The sequence below is a fragment of the Mirounga angustirostris genome, unplaced genomic scaffold (assembly GCF_029215605.1).
Source record: "Mirounga angustirostris isolate CCGP_5_RB_7025 unplaced genomic scaffold, mMirAng1.0.hap1 SCAF_8, whole genome shotgun sequence".
Lineage (NCBI taxonomy): Eukaryota > Metazoa > Chordata > Mammalia > Carnivora > Phocidae > Mirounga > Mirounga angustirostris.
In genome coordinates this window covers 48,018,079-48,031,043 of record NW_026991716.1, presented here as the reverse complement: position 1 = coordinate 48,031,043, position 12,965 = coordinate 48,018,079, and the positions used below count along the sequence as shown (strand labels likewise).

The 12,965-nt window shown below is 43.2% G+C and overlaps 2 long non-coding RNA genes and 1 other non-coding gene across 3 annotated transcripts in view; 2 read left to right on the top strand and 1 right to left on the bottom strand.

Annotated features, from left to right (window-relative positions):
• LOC123837809 (uncharacterized) overlaps positions 1-9,080 on the bottom strand; it is a 32,333-nt gene extending 23,253 nt beyond the window's left edge. Inside the window, exon 1 of the long non-coding RNA XR_006789284.3 lies at positions 8,832-9,080. This is a non-coding gene — a long non-coding RNA (uncharacterized LOC123837809). The remainder of the gene's footprint in view (positions 1-8,831) is intronic.
• LOC123838061 (U6 spliceosomal RNA) lies at positions 1,930-2,031 on the top strand. Its single transcript, XR_006789399.1, has one exon. It is a non-coding gene; the product is annotated as a U6 spliceosomal RNA (small nuclear RNA).
• Positions 9,081-9,152: 72 nt separating the features above from the next.
• Positions 9,153-12,427, top strand: LOC135365567 (uncharacterized). Its single transcript, XR_010413651.1, has 3 exons — positions 9,153-9,636; positions 10,532-10,663; positions 10,970-12,427. It is a non-coding gene; the product is annotated as an uncharacterized LOC135365567 (long non-coding RNA).
• The last annotated feature ends 538 nt before the right edge of the window (positions 12,428-12,965 follow it).

Genomic DNA, 12,965 nt, shown 5'->3' with positions numbered 1-12,965 from the left:
TTCGCAGAGTGTCTGCATTTTGGGTGAAATCCAGAAAACACTCTCCTTTGTTCCCTTTATTTCTCACGAAAGGAATGAAAATTTCCATTGCGGGATGTACTTTATCCATTACTTTACTCAGTCCTTAGTCCTCACAATAGCCCCCTGAGGTCAGCAGTGTCACCATCACACCCATTCTAAGGATTAGGAAACTGCGGCTTACAGAGGTGGAAAAAGGTTGCACATTAGTGAGGACTCATGACTCTAAAGCCCGGAGCCCCCTGCCTTTAAAAGATGGGGATAGTAACATAATAAGTGTTTATTTCCATTTGAGGACCGGACATGGTTGGGTATCGTGCCTGGCAGAGGGGCTGTAAATGAATGGGACCAGATCCACATCCGTGCCCTCAGTTTTCTCAGTGTTCATTCTCTCAGGGAAGCCGGGGGGGTGGGGGGGGTGTTGATCCACATTCTTGGTTATAGACCTTAAGGAGCACACAGCTTTCCCTTCTCACCCGGTGACAACGCCCCTCCCAATGGAACACACCACCTTCCATCCCTGGCACTCAGACTCCCGTCTACCTGATGTTGCCAGCTCCCCATTGTTTTATTCCAGCACCTCCAAGAGCTCCTATCTCTGCATCCCTCTGAGTGTTGCTTCTGCCATGCCGGCAAGAAGCTTGCCCTCTCCTGATCATTTTAGGACTACATGTCTCTCCTTTCACTGGGTCTCTGGAACAAATACGATGTCTGGAGCCTCCACATTATGACACTCAGTAGTCGTGTTAGGTATCTGTCTCTCGTGGGCAATCTGGGGCTAGGATTTTAATCTCATAGGTTTCAAATAACTAAGAGAATAGTCAGAAGAAAGACCATTCAGCCTGCATTTTAAGTGACCATTGGTTGCTTAGAAACAGCTTTCTGGAGGCTACCAGACATGACCTTTTCTGGATTCATGGTCTAAACCAAAGGATAACGTTCAGCTCTGGCTAACTGGGGGAGCAGGATAGAATTACTATAAAAAGGGTGTTCACAGGTGTTTCTATGTCCCACATTCTTTCACCATAAGATTTATTTCAAACAGAATTTGGACTGGTTGAAGGTTTCAGGGACACAGAACGACAGGAATTAACCTGAGACCAGCCCCAGCCAGATTCACAGCCTCATCCCCGTCCCTCAGAGCAAGTGGAGAGGGGTCAAACTGGAGCTCTGTGTGCTAAGCAGAGAGTGGAGAGATGGAGCTCCTCAAGATGGACGGTGATACTTAACTTCACCAGTATTGCTTTATTTTTGTCTGAAGGCAGCAGGACGGACAGAGACCCAGAAGGGGTTCTCGGAGTGAGGGCTTGAATCATTTGTCGGTCGCCCAGAGTTTGCTGCTGTTGGATGTGTGTAGTTGTCTGTTTGCCTTGCAGCCTTGGTGACACTTGGTCAGTACCTGGAATATGGCCCACGTGGATGTGAGTTTCTCTAGCACTGGGACCCACTGGGCATGCGCATCCTGCTGTGCGTTGGCATGTTGGGGAACTGCTATGCTTCCTCCTTCTGACTTCTAATAGTGCTTACATTTGCTCCTTAAACATCCTACTTGGGACCCTGTAGGCGACCAGAAAATTTAGGAGTTTTCTCACTGGGGAAAGGTTAACACGAAGCCACCATTTCTCTTCTCCCTCTTGTCATATTTTCTCCACACTGATTTTATTGTAAGGTTCATTCTAAGGTGTGTGGGTAGTGAGTTACTACACTCAAACATATTTCTCTAATCAGGGAATTTGGGTTCCTTTTTAATCATTGTGTCTTCTAAGACAATAAAGTAGTGGGGTTTTAGGAAGCTCCAGAAACTTTCAACACTCAGTAGCTAAAGAGGCAACTTAAAAGGAATGAATCTTGACAGCAACCCAACAGAGGCAGTGCCCAGGGCATGACAAGACCACAGCAAGAAAGGAATTAGTGTGGCTTTGGCCGCACATACACTACAGTTGGAACAATACAGAGATTAGCATGGCTCCATGCAAGGATGACGCACACATTTGTGACGCGTTCCATATGAAAAAAAACAGAGGAGGAAAGGAATTCAACTTTTCCAAGAGTTAAACTGTAAATCCAACATATAAGAAAATAGGGTTGGGGCGCCTGGATGGGCATCTGCCTTCGGCTCAGGTCATGATCCCAGGGTCCTGGGATTGAGCCCCACATTGGGCTCTCTGCTCAGCGGGAGGCCTGCTTCTCCCTCTCCCACTCCCCCTGCTTGTGTTCCTGCTCTTGCTATCTCTCTGTCAGATAAATAAATAAAATCTTCAAAAAAAAAAAAAAAAAAAAGAAAAGAAAATAGGGTGGTTGTGGGCAACATTGCTTCAAAACACCTGTAAGATTTTGTGAACCTGAGTGACTTCGTTGTCATATGATTGTGGGTATTCACAGTCAAAGTTTTCATCATCAGCCGAACTACTGATCTTCTGATTTTTAACTTTCTTGTGAATTTTGTTAGCACAGGCAGCATCCTCAAGTGGAATCCCAGCTAGGACAGGATACTTGGCAGTTTGGGGCTTAGTGGGTGAAGGACCATGGTGAGTGCTGCGTTGGGAAGCTGAGGTCAGCCTCTCCGAGAGCCATGTGTCACCCCGCGGGTGCACCTGAGCACCCTCCCAGCCACAGCACCCATGTGCACCGCCTGCACCAGAAGCTTGGCTTTTTTGCCGTTTCCTTGAAGCATGCATTGTTGCCTATGGGGTTGGAGCAGCAAATTTGAGAAAAGGAGACCCAGCAGTCCTCTAAGTTGGTGTAGAGCTTTTAGTATTCTCAGAGCACATTCGGTAATCCTGTGAGACAGGCAGGGGTCACTAACATAATGACCACTGTGGCCCTTGCCACGGTGAGGTGGAAAGTGCGATCAGGTGCACTCACATTAGCTCTCTCCTCTTCTTTAAAAGGTTGTGGGTCACCCAGGGACATCCTTCTCCTTCCCAGTTGCAGACAAAGACATGCAGGCAGACAGAGGTACTGAACTGGGCCTAGGTTTGCTTGGCTCCCTGGTGGCTGGGTCAAGACTAGAATCCTGGTCCTGACTAGGCCTGCCTTTGTCTGTGCCTCTCCCAGCACTCAGAAAAGTCTTGTGACAGAAACGAATGCATGCCCAACTCCCACGGATCATTTCAGTCCAAACCAGCCCAACTCCTTGACACTGTTAGATAATATTTTCTTTTGCAAGGTCATTCATGAAACCATCATATTAACTCTGGGTTCTTGTCTCAAAATACCAGAGACAATCTCTCAAATCTATGGAATACCTTGATACCTTGATATGTATCGTTTGTTCTTTTTTTTTTTTTTTTTCTTAAATTGTGAGAGAGCACACATACAGGAGAGTGCATTTACCTGCAGTTTAAAGACTAGTTATAAAGACTGATTATTAATTCTGTTTAAGAAACAGACTATTAATAGCACTCCAGTCTCCTTCCCCATATCCCTCCCCTATCACAACCCTCGTTCTCCTCACTGGAGGTAACCACCATCCTGCTTCTGTGATCATTGTTCTCTTGCTTTTCTTATTTTTCTTATTTTGCCCTTCAGAAAACCTCAAGAAAGGAAAGACAGGAATGGAAAAAGGGAAATCACTGGGGGAAGTTGGTGAAAAGGACAAGAACTTGGGAGAGAAAAAAGAGCTAAGGTGAAGAAAAGGGAAAATATGAATGGGGCTGAGGATATCCTATAAGTAGGCAAAAGCCCCAAAGGGGTGCCAGTCCCATGACTGTAGAAGCTAATCTACACACACATTGGCAGACTTTTCAGCTGTGTGGAAACTGACAACTTTGTGGTTCCTTTTAAAATTTTCATTCTGAAAGCTATTGGGCATTTTATACTGTGAATCTCTCTCTCTCTCCCCCCTCCTCCTCTGAGGACATTAAAGTTATAACAAAGTTTCTATCCTTTATCTAGTTTGATGAAGAATTTATTGAAACAACAGAACAATATGAGAAGTTGCTGAAGGGTGAGCCTGAGATTTATTCAATGTTTTCTTACTGGAAAAAGTAAACATTTGTTTCTGGAAATATTCATTTCAATATAGAACACAGAACTCTGGAGTGACAACTATTAGAAAAAGGACTGCTCACATTGATTGAGTGCCCACTATGTCCCTGTCACGGGGCTAAATTTATCATTTGCATTGTGTCTTTAGCCGTCATAAAAGCTTATCAAGTAGACTCTGGCCCGGACCTCAGTGAGAGATGGTAGCCTGGGTTTGACTCAGCTAATTGGTTCAATACTCCCCATCCCACTGAATGGAGCACTGGGTGTTATACGCAAACAATGAACCATGGAACACTACATAAAAAAAAAAAAAGAATGCTTGAAGAATTCTTAAATAATGATCCAGTGGGCTGGAAGGGAAGGGGAATTTGGGCTAAAATATTCTCTAGTTCTCATGGCTCATATCCGTTCTTCTTAGTGGTTTCAACAGATTAACAGACACCATTTTATCAGGTCACAATTGTAGAACCAAGACTATCGAAAAGACCGAAATTTGATTAAATTCGGAAGTCTTTCACCCTTACAATTTCCTAGAAAAGTTTCTCAAACCAAGAGAAAAGACTAGTGCTTTCATAGCACTTCTTAACCTTCTAATAGCCACATTACTTTCCTTACCTAAGGAAACATGGATGTCCCCACCATTGCTGATAAACAGTCATGAAATTGACACATATTATTTTTTTGAGAAACCTTCAACTAGTAATCAGACCTGCCGTTCAACTAGTAATCAGCAGACCTGCCGTTTACAAACCGTATGACTTTGCAGAAGGCCTTTAACTTCTCTGCATCTTATCTCTTTACCGTAAAATAAAAATAATCTCTGTGGTCACAGATGCAGTATACCAGTAGATCTCACTAAATGGGGAAGGTTGGCTAGCCCCTTACCCAATTCTTGTCCAGGAACTTTATTGTCTGGAATATCCCTGAAGCTCCCCATTCTCTTTGTTTCTGCCCTACTCCACCCCAAATGAGGCCAGTCACTGGTACGTGGTAGGGATTAAGTACATATGTATTGAATAAGTAAATGAAATGCATCTCCAGAAACTTTTCCATGATCATTCCGGCAAGAACTCCTCCCTAATACCCTATGAAATCCTCCAGCCCTCCCTGAGTCTGTGATGCTACTCTTGTGCTTGAGACACTCTCCTGGGCATTACCATTATTTGTAAATAGGAGACAGAGAGGGGCAGCAGAGAGGGCTGTGGGCTGAAGAGTCAGGAGGCCCACTTCTGTTGTGAGTTCGAGCAAGTCATGTTTGCCCCGTTGGCCTTCACAGTGCCATAGTCTATGATATGAGTGAGCTAAATGATCTCCAAGATCCTTTCCTATACTCTTGATCTGAGAGTTTTAAAAATCCTTCTGAAGAAGATCATCAGCTCCTAGAAGCAAGGATCATATCTAATAATCTAGTATCTTCTGCATCACTAACAAGCAGTAGCACAGAGCCCAGTTTAGATGCTCATTCAGTTTTGGACAAATGTATAACTGCTTTTAGGAAATGGAGATTTTGCAGTCTCTCCATTAATAATAGTACTAAAATTTCCAAAGCATGGTCACAAGGTGATCTTATCCCTGCTCAAGGAAATTCTACAATGGGCAGATCAGAAAATAGGCTCAGGGAAGCCTGACATCATCAACTAGACAGGGACACTGGCTCCCTGGAAAGTTCCTATGGTGGTTTCCTCTCCACCATCCTCTACTGCCTCTCATTAAGTCAAGTAGCAACAGTATTGGAAGTTGGGGAAATTAATTCTGGCCTTTGCCAATACACTAGTGAAATCTGGTTCCTATTCTGGATAAAAAGTTCCTGATTCTCAGCAATGTACAGGTGGTAAAAGAAATTTAAAGGCCATTTATTTCTTCAAGACCCTATGAAAAGAGCACTATTAATAGTACATCTTTAAATGCATTACTTATATAGGCAGTCACTCACAAAGAAGAAAATTTAACTTTACTAAACACTAGTTATTGACAGTATTCAGTGTTTTATTTATCTCATTTCATCTTTTCAAAAATCCTGCTAGATAGATATTATTATTGTTTTAGAGCAAAGGAAGCTAAAGCTCAGATTTGCTTAAAGTCACATGGCTGGGGAGGGCTAAAGCTGGCGTTTGGACCTCGTCTGCCGGGGTTCTTGCTGTACATCCGTCCTGCTGCCACACAGACCTGGAGTGATACCTGCTGTGCTTTTCAAAGAATTCAGGCTCCCAGCCTCCACCCCTGAATCAGAGAATCTGGGGAGTGGGGTGAGTATTTTTAACAACCCACCACCCTGAGATGAACTTTGAGAACCAGAAGCACTTATACTACAACACAGTCATAGTAAATGTATAGCGTCTTAAACAATCATGATTAACCAAGACACAAAAATGTGTGAAACCATCAAACAAATCTCAGATTTTCCATAAAGCAAATGGTAGGCATTTCCTCAACAACTGGGGTCTTTAACTCACTACTCTGGATGAAAACAAAATCACTCAACAAAATTAGAAGAGACCCTCCTACAGGCTTACCTGGACCATGGAAGGACAGTATCCTAACCTCACTTTGCTCAACCCACAGATGGACACTTGCTTTTCGGCCAAGTGTCTATGATTGAAATTGATGGAATGGTGCTCACGCAGACTAGAGCCATCCTCAGCTACCTTGCTGCCAAGTACGACTTGTATGGGAAGGACATGAAGGAGACAGTCAGGTAGCATAGTGTTCACATCTGTACTTGATTCTTATCTAAGCTCTGTAGTCCTGCACCTGCTGGGACCCAGTTAAGGTGTAGCCTTTCTGCCTAGACTGGGGGGAGAAGGCAAGGGGGAACAAAGGGGAGATGCTCTTGCTACGCCCATATGCAAAAGCAATCTATTTCTCATCATTTTGATGCATAACTGTATAAATACTCCAGTTCTTCCCTTTTACTACTCATAGTGGTGGGCATTCAACATTCTCATATTCTCTCTCCACTCCTAACAAAATACGTTCTCATAAAATGACCTGGTAAACTATTCTACAATGACTGACTCAGCAAACAAACATTGAGCATTATATCAATAATCTATTACCACAAATAATGCTGTGTAACTTATCACCTTGAAACACAGCGACTTAAGTCAGCATGCATTTATTACTGGGTCATGTGGGCTTTGGCATTATCTGGGCCAGGCTTGACTCCTCTTGGCTGGACTCACTCATATGGTCTGTGGTCAACCAACAGTCAGCCAGGAGGCTCTGGTTTTGGGTGTTGAGTATCAACCGAGGGGCAAATGAGCCATGTGTCTCTCATCCTCTCATGCCGAGCTTGTTCTTGGGGTAGCTAGGGAGGGTTCTAAGAGAGAGACTGAAAGCACACAAGGCCTCTTAAGTTCTAGGCTCAGAACTGGTCAATTCCACTTCACTCCATTAGTCAAAGCAAGTCATGAGATCAACCCAGAAAAGAGACCCCATCTATTGATGGAAGGAGCTGTTGAGTTTTATCACAATTACTCAGGGGTGAAAATTGGTGTCCATGGTTTTGCACATATATACAAGCATCTACTATGTGCTGGACACTATGCTAGGCCTGACTGAGGATGGCTGGATTATTACTCCCAGGAATGGTTCAGAGTTATAGAAGACAAGTAAACTAAAGACAAAGCAAAGACTTACAACTATTAAAGTTTTATCTGGATTTGGGGTCAAAGGGCCATTTTAATGGTCCTTGAAATCTCATCCCCATAAGCATGACACTATGGGATGGTCCGTACATATATATAGAAGACATGGTGGGAGAAAGATCCAAATTCAATTGTTCAGAAGAAGGAGAGAGAGAGTATGTCACAGGAATGAGCAAAGTCCATAACAAGAAGCAGCATGCCCCAACTTTTCCACTGCTCCAACTTTAAAATGAACTTAGTCATCCTAACTTGCAGTCCCAAAGGTATATGGCAAGAGAAGCAATTTCAAACTGTGTGAAAAGAATCCTTTTATAATAATGTAAACAAGTAGTAGTATGCAAAAGCAATCTGTTTGTCATAGTTTTGATGCATGTGTTGTTTTTTTACAATTAAAGGTGACCAGCTAGGTAACAATCTAACCTGTAAGAAAAATGATTTGTAATTCAGATAGGACAATAATGTAAATTATGCTTTTATATATGTTAAAATGCAAAACACAAAGATGACCATTGAACCAAATTTATGAGCAATTAGCATATAGTGGGGGATACACAGACACACAACCCCTAAGGTTTGCGCACTGGTCGTAGAGATAACTTGCACAGCATAACTGCACCAACAGGCAAATAATCAATGATAACAGATCTACCATTCTTGGTTATTGTTGTTGTTGTTTTTAGCTTTTTGTGTACGTCAATGAAAGGAAAATTTTAGAGAATGAAATCCAGGTATCTGTCTGACCTGACTAGGAAAGCAAACTTTTCTTTCTCAGTTGCCAGGTCAGGGGAAGACCTGCTAAATTATGTATCTTCCCTAAAGAAGTGAAAAGGTTCTGGTACTAACAGTTTTGCACTTCTGGTAAACTTCATTCGGTTGGGTTTTTAAAGCCATAATAATTATTTATTTATGGCAGATTTCAACTTGGAGGCTCTTAATTTTTTCACACATCCCTTCATCCAATGAACATCTCCAGAGACCCTAGTATCCTCGGGTCCCTTGGAGGGCTCTGGTTCCAGAACTCATTCCTGAGCATGGACTCCTAAGGGAAAGGGTGTGAAACGTCATCTGGCCCAATATCCATCTACGCCATCGCGGTGGCGAAGTAGGACACCCCCATACTCAAAGGTTACCGTGGGAACGCGAGTCACGCGCTCTTTCGTCAGGATCAACACGTACACTGATGGCACCCTGGACCTCATGATAACGATCGCGCTGGCTGCGTTCAAACCCTCCGCGGAAAAAGAGGAGGATCTTGCTTTAGCCGGGAAGAGAGCGAAAACTCGTTACTTCCCCGCCTTTGAAAACAGGCGGCGGGAACCCAGTTTGCCTCGCGGCGGCAAGATCTCACCCCGCGCCGGGGAGGGGCGTCTGCGTGCTCTCGCGAGAGCCTGGGTCTGGGTCGGCGACCGCTGCGCGCGCAGATCCCGCGAGGGGGCGGGGCAAGCAGGGGGCGGGGCAAGCAGGGGGCGGGGCTGTGACGTCCTCGAGCGGCCCCCAGTTCCCCCTCCCATTCCAGAGAGGGGCGAGAACTGAGAGGCGGGTTTCGCGCGCAGCAAGTTCGCACTGACGCTTCCCGGGATGCGGGGATCCAGGACTGATTTCCTGTTGCTGAGAAGAATAGTTCCCGAGTGAATATCTGAAAAGCTGAATATCAGCTATGGTAGTGCTTTCTTGCCCTCGGACCAAAACTTTAATAAGGGTTCCCAAACAAATGACATGACGGAATTATGTGGAACCTCTAACAAAACAGAATGGCAATAAACCAAATGCAACGAAAGGATACAGCCTTTCTGTTCTGATTTTTAAAATAAGCCATCAGCAGCCCAGGGCATCGGCACCTTAAATTCACCGTGTCAGATGTTTCTTTAATACTGGAGGCTAATCATGCCTCAATCAAAAGAACAAGGTCTTTTAAATTTACAACTTTCCCGAAGTCATTTTGGAGTGAATACTAATTACGAATGTCCTTGAAGTACATCTGGTAAGTTTCCAAACATAGAGGACAGCATGGGACATGGTAAGAAAGACTTGTTAGCAGAGGGCTCCATAAATAAAGGCTTGCCAGACAGAAGAATTCTGTGGGATTTCTCCTCAGTCTTAGCCTCGGGAAAGAATGATTTACTACTGATTAAGCTATAATGAAGAGTCTTGCCAGTACCTCAGGTCCTAGACGATCCAGTTCCTCTTTGTTTGGGAGCAATGTACAGTGTTGTTGAAATGCCTTCCATTTAAAAAAACTTGTATGATTATTTGAGTTGTAATGTTAAATGGGCTTTCTGATACTATTTTCTACTTGTGGTATAGTAGCCCGATTCTAACTAATCATGACCTTCGTGTCTCCCTATACTGGTGGGTATAGTTTTACTTAATCAGCTGTAGGCTTATAAGAGAGAGCTCCGTTCCAGCCCTTCACTACCCAAAATGTCTTGATAATCACTGACAAACTTCCAACAAGACTGTGCCAATTTATAGAAATGTTTAAGAGTGCGTAAGAGTTGGTTTCATCTGATCCTTTCCAGCAGTCTAGGAGATAATCAAGAAAAAGATTCTTTTTTATTTTTTTTTAAAGATTTTATTTATTTATTTGACAGAGAAAGACACAGCGAGAGAGGGAACACAAGCAGGGGGAGTGGGAGAGGGAGAAGCAGACTCCCTGCCGAGCAGGGAGCCCGATGCGGGACTCGATCCAGGGACTCCAGGATCATGACCTGAGCCGAAGGCAGTCGCTTAACCAACTGAGCCACCCAGGCGCCCCAAGAAAAAGATTCTTTAGTAAATTTGATCTGGACAGAAGACTCCCTGCTTTTATAAGTGTTTAGCCAGGCAAAATAGTCTTTACTTTTATTTGATATTCTTTGTCATTTCTCGTTCTGTAGATTTTGAAAGACCATGGAGAGGATTTGCTCGTTGGCAACAAATTCAGTTGGGCAGACATACAACTGTTAGAAGCGATTTTAATGGTGGAAGAACTCGATGCTTCTGTTCTTTCTGACTTCCCTTTGCTAAAGGTAGAGTATTCACATCCACACAAAGTGAATAGAAACAAAGACTAAAATGAAATGTATCTCCAGGTCAATCTTAAAAGAAGACTTGTTAAAAAATCATTTCATGCATCTTGGCAATTTTCTCCTGCTCCATACTACAGGATCATTAGGAAATAAACCCTTATGATGGGAGAGAGATAGGTTATTTTGGTTTCTAACATAAACATTTAGTGCTTTTCTTTTTTTTTTTTTTTTTTTTTTAGTGCTTTAAGCGTTTTTTTCCTGATGAAGCAACACTGACAAGTCTGTCTTTGTCGTTTCCCTCCCCAGTGCCTACTGGACAACTCTGCCCCCCTTTAGTGACCCTGATGCCGAGGACACCCCACCATTTCCCTCCATTGCTCAGAGATTCTGCCTGGGTGTCCCTGCCTGTCTCCTGCTGTTGCTGGTCCTTAGACCTCCCTCTCTCAATCTTGCCACTGCCAGACCAGAGCTGGCCTCTCTTCCAATTCCTTAGAAACATTTTATCTAAGAGGTGACCATAGGTTTTGTGGTTTAAGAATAGTATTTTTTTCTTACTACCAAAGAAATGAAAGTTCAGGTCTTTACGTTAGGCATTTGTATGAAACAAAAGAAGAAAAGACCTAACTAGCCAAATGCTACTACTGGATTAGACTCTGATCTATTATTTTACATTTTTCCTCAAAATAAGATCATACTAAATATTGTTTTGTGGCCCCCTTTTAACATTTAAAAAAATTATCATGAATGTTTTGACAGGTCAGCAAATATTCTTCTACAATATCATTTTATTTTCATTAGGCAATAGAGTCACATCTTTTTGAATAATCAGAACTATATAAAAAGGACATAAACTGAGAAAGCTTATTTCCCACCACCGCCCTCCCACCTTTCTGCTCCTATAATCACTTTTATTGGTTTCCTGTGTAACTTCCCAGTGTTCCTATTTATGCAGATACAAGCAAATATGAATAGCTATTTCTCTCTCATCCCCATCCCTGGCTTTCTTACACAAAACAGCAAATATATTCTGTTCTGCCCTGGACTTTTTTTTTTTTTCTTTTCCCTTTCTTTAAACTAAACCGTGCATTCTAGAGCTCTTTCCCTGTCAATACAGGGACCTTCCTCTTTCTTTTTATATATAAGTCATTTTAAATTACTGGCTTATATACCTTGTAAGGACATACCATAGTTTATATGACCAGTTTTCTTTTCTTGGAAACATAGGTTATTTCCACATTTTCACCCTACTAACATTCTTTTTTTTTTTTAAGATTTTATTTATTTATTTGACAGACAGAGAGAGAGCCCACAAGTAGGAGGATCAGCAGAGGGAGAGGGAGAAGCAGGGTTCCGCTGAGCAGGGAGCCCGACGTGGGGCTCGATTCCAGGACCCTGGGATCATAACGTGAGCCGAAGGCAGACACTTAACTGACTGAGCCACCCAGGCACCCCCACCCTGCTAACATTCTTAACATGATTTCTTTGCTCGCGCCTTACGCGATTTCTTTGCTCACCCTTATAATAAATTCCTAGAACAGGAATCGATAGGTCAAAGAATATGAATTTTTAATTTTTTATTTATTTATTTATTTATTTAAAAGATTGTATTTATTTATTTGACAGAGACACAGCGAGAGAGGGAACACAAGCAGGGGGAGTGGGAGAGGGAGAAGCAGGCTCCACGCAGAGCAGGGAGCCCGATGTGGGACTCGATCCCAGGACCCTGGGATCATGACCTGAGCCGAAGGCAGTCGCTTAACCGACTGAGCCACCCAGGCGCCCGAATATGAATTTTTTAGAGTTTTTAATATGTGCCATCTACTTGGGACAATGAGTTTTTAAGAAGATAATTTCATTCACACTAAACACACTAGCCATTGTATTAGCTTTTCAGGAACCCCCAGCAAACAGGTGTTGAGGGGTTAACTCAGGTTCAACCCACTGGACTCCCTAAGCTGACAGTCTAAGCACCCTCCTCCCGTGGCAAAGTTCTGTTAAAGGTCACGACTGCTATCGAGGCTCTGACTTGACTGGTTCTCATCTCAGGCATTTAAAACAAGAGTCAGGGCGCCTGGGTGGCTCAGTTGGTTAAGCGACTGCCTTCGGCTCAGGTCATGATCCTGGAGTCCCTGGATCGAGTCCCGCATCGGGCTTCCTGCTCGGCGGGGGGTCTCCTTCTCCCTCTGACCCTCCCCTCTCTCATGTGCTCTCTCTCATTCTCTCTCAAATAAATAAATAAAATCTTTTAAAAAATAAATAAATAAATAAAACAAGAGTCAGTAACATCCCTACAATTAAAAGG